Below are 3,949 nucleotides of genomic sequence, written 5' to 3'. Positions count from 1 at the left end.
GCTGAGTGGGTTCCCTCCCACCCTCCTGTCCTCCCCATCCTCTCATCCTCCCTGTCCCGGCTGCATCCCAGGCTCCTGGGACTTCTGGCTCCCAGGCTGCATTAGTGTTGGGCATGGGTTGTGCCCACCATGGAGCAGGGACCCTCAGGAGGTGACAGCATGCTGGGGCTGGCCATGCAGGGACACGTGTCCCGGGGTGTCTGGCAGATCATGGGAGAGAGCATCCTGGCATGGGGCACAATGTGGGGCTGGCAGCACGGCTTTGTGGGGGTGGCCTTGCCTGGAGGTGGCCAAGGGAGGTTGGGGCATGGCTGGGGGCTCTGTGGGGCTCAGCTGGCCCAGGGACGTGGGACCGTTGGGGAGGGCAGTGGGCAGGGGCAGCGGTGGCCATGCACTTGCCCTGCGCCCACACACACTCCCACTCGCCCAGCAGCCCCAGGAATGCAGCTGGCAGCGCTCCCGGCCCAGCTGCAGGGCCGAGGCTGCCCTGGCGTCCTCCCAGCCCCCCCGGCAGCTCCTGGCGCTGCCCGGCTCCCTCCAGCCCGCACACAGACCCCCTGTTCACTGCCGGCCCTCCGGCCCTGGCCCCTGGCCCCCGTCTGCAGGGCAGGGAGGGGGCACGTCCTGTGTGGGAACGCCTCTGGGGAAGGGCCCCTTTGCCTTGCAGCATGGCACCATGCATGGGGACATGAGGACCCCCTGTGGTGCTGGTTGCCCCCCCCGACCTGCCGGGAAGGTGAGAAAAGCCACCCACGTCTGCTCCCAGCACAGCCCTGGCTCCGGTGCGGGGGCAATCCTTGCACAGCCCTGGCTCCCAGCTGGACCTTGGCAACTGGCTCCAGAGCTGCATCCCCCTCTGCTTGCCCGTTTGCAGGAGGATGCTGTGTGTCCTCCCGTGCACTCTTGCAGGGCGTGCTGGGTGGCTGCCCCAAGGCTCTGTGGGGGTTCCCACTGCAACAGGGCCCTGGGACCACCCTTTGGGATGGACACAGCTGGATGTGGCAGTGCTGCAGGCACCACAGAGGGGTGCCCGTCCTCAGAGTGCCCAGGCTGTAGGGCTGGTGGGCCTCAGTTTGGGGCAGTCTCTGTGTCTTGCATGAAAGGGCAGGATGGGGCACTTGGAGCCGTTTTCCAGCAGCTCCCAGTCTGGGGAATGTCGTGTTCCCCCCCCTCTCCCATACTGGTACACACACCTGGCATCTCCCAGAAAAGGTTATCAGATAATCACCCTGCCCTGCTGTCTCTTCGTGCCTCACAAATGTCACCGTTGTCATCACTGGGGTGGTGAGCTCATGTTCCCCCCATCCCCATTAATGAAAGACACACACCCCCCCCCCCTGCGCTGTGGCCCCTTTGAAGCAGAGCTGGAGCTGCTGACAGCCCTGACAGGCTGGGGAGGGGACTTGGCATGCAGCAGGTGCAGGATGGGGCCCCAGGGGTGGGTCCCAAGCTGGTTGCAGGGCTCCAGCTGTCCTCCACAGTCCCCAGTCACCATGCTGGGACTGCAGGGAGGGTCGGGTGCTGGGATGGGGTGCAGTACTGTGCACCCAGAGATGCACGAGGGGTTATCCCCTGGTCCTGGCCTGGGAGCCAAGCACAGGGACTGAACAAGGGGCACTGCTGAAGCATGGCTGCCATGGTGTGATGGGCATGCTGGCCATGCAGAGCTGGCCATAGGGTCCCCAAGTGTGCCCCATGTCTGTCCTGTGTGGCTAGGGCAGGGGCTCTGGTGGACAGTCAGCCAGAGCCAGGGGCAAAGGGAAGTCTGTGGAGTCTGTCTGCAGGACAGGTCAGTGCCCACCTTGCTCCAGGCACAGGGGAGGACCCAGTCAGGGGAGTAAAGGCAGCTCTGGCAGCAGCTGTGCATGCCCCTGCTGCCAGGCAGCCTAAAAATAGCCCCGAGGGGCTCAGCAGATGGAGCAGAAGGTCCAGAGCCCTGTTGCTGCAGGCACCCTGCCAGCCCCACACACAGGGCTGGGGGGGCAGCAGGGCCACACATTGGTTTGGGGCTGCCCTGAGTTCCTGCTGTCCCTGCTTCTACTGCCTGGGATACCATCAGCTACGCCAGCCCCCCTCCACCTCTGCCCTGCTGGGAACCATGACACAGCATGGCATGGCATGGCATGACACAGCATGGCAGCACCTGTTCCCTCTGCATGGAAACCAGCATGGTCTGTCCCTGCTCTGGGTAAAACTGGGAAACCCATGAGGGTGTGTATTCTGCATGGGGGGGCTGGCAGGCCCCAGTGGGCTCCAGAGATGCTGGGGTCTGTGGGCACAACAGACAGGCCCAGACTCTGTGTGGGGAGGTCCAGGCTCTCTGTGTCCTGCCTGCCACTGGGCAAGGCCTGCTCCTGGGTAGTACAGCTGGCAGAAGGCGGCTCCCCATGATGGTGTGAAGATATTCCACCAAAGGACCCTCCTTGACACATGCCCTGGTCCTGCAGACAGTGGGTCCATGGTTTGTGAGGCAGCTGTAACTCAGAACCAAGGGTCCAGTGACTGGGCTGGGTCGGTGCAGCCAGAGGGTAGACATCGCTGGGGTGCAGATAGATGGGCAGAACCTGGGTAGCAAGGACAGCTGGGCCACCCCCAGCTGCTCTCGGCCCCTCGCTGCGGCATGGGAGAGCAAACTTCATCTCCTGGCAGGCGTAGCATTGCCATGGCAACTGGCAGGGCGCTGCAAGGCGGGCAGGCCTGCCCTGACGCGGCCGTGACACACAGCCCCGGAAGGAGATGGGACGACGGTCCTGGGTTTGGGGGCATCTGGGGACACACCTGGGTGTGTGAGCATGTGCAGTGTGCCTGGGTGTGCGCCTGGGGGTAACTGGGTGTTCCTGGGGGGTGCAGAAAGATGTGGGCATCCAAGTGCATGCATGAGAGCCTGCATCTGTGTGTGCACATGGGAGAGTCCACACACCTCACCCTCCTCAAGGGGTGTCATTTGGCTCTGTGGTGCTGCCTGGGCAGGGTGCACCCCACTGCTCTGGGGGGTGGTCTGGCAGGGCTGCTCTGAACCATGGGAGCAGCATGTTCCCCCAAAAGCTACAGGATCTGTAGCTTTGTATGTGTGGGGGAGATGAGCCCTCCGCCTCGGGTCCCTGCCACACTCTGGAGTACAGGGGCTGCCTGCCAGCCACCCCAGGGCTCTGCTTCTATTTCCTCTGCCTGAAGCTTGGGCTGGTGCTCAGGGCAGGGACTGGGAGACAGATAAAACTTCCCTTGTTTTGTCAGGGCCCCTGTGCCACCATCATCCGGCCGTGCTGTGTTTGCAGCCTGAGCAGATGCGCTGGTAGGGCCCCGCGCTGCCTTCAGCATCGCTCAGGTGCTGAGGGAAGGGCTGGCTGCTCTCCTGCCTGACAAGAGCCCTGTGCCCAGCCACCGCATTCCCTCACCGCACCCCTCACCACGGCCCCAGCTGTGAGCACCCCCTCCTTCACCTCCCGGGAGAGCCTCTGTTCCCCCTGTTTGGCATTTCTCCGCTCTAGTTGAGCTGTCAATGGGCAGAGATAACAGGGAATTCGTTAGCTCTCCTCTTTGATGTCTGCCCACGCTGCCATTGTGACACCCACTCCGGAGTGCAGCGCCAGCTGCAAATCCCTAGCAAACAGACAGTTTCAGATGAGGCCCCTTGGCACGGTGGGCTGCCAGCCCCCCGGCCGGTGGCCCCCTAAGTCCTCACTGGGCCAACCCCATGGCCGCCCAGGCCCACGGTGACCTCTAGCAGCATCCCCTCGGCAGCCAGTTTCCCCCGGAGACCTACAGCAGCATCCCCTCGGCAGCCGGGCCCCGGTACCCGCAGTGCTGGCTGGACCTCCGGGACCTACAGCAGCAGCCCCCATACACCCACCGGCAACGCCCCCCTCCTCGCTGGGGCCAGCCGGGGGCAGCCGGACCGCGGTACCGCCGTCCCCAACAGTGGGGCCGCGTCCTCCAGGGGCTCCGTGCC

The sequence above is a fragment of the Athene cunicularia genome (assembly GCF_003259725.1).
Source record: "Athene cunicularia isolate RWA chromosome 6 unlocalized genomic scaffold, athCun1 chr6_part1, whole genome shotgun sequence".
Classification (NCBI taxonomy): Eukaryota; Metazoa; Chordata; class Aves; order Strigiformes; family Strigidae; genus Athene; species Athene cunicularia.
Note: the sequence above shows the minus strand (reverse complement) of the source record.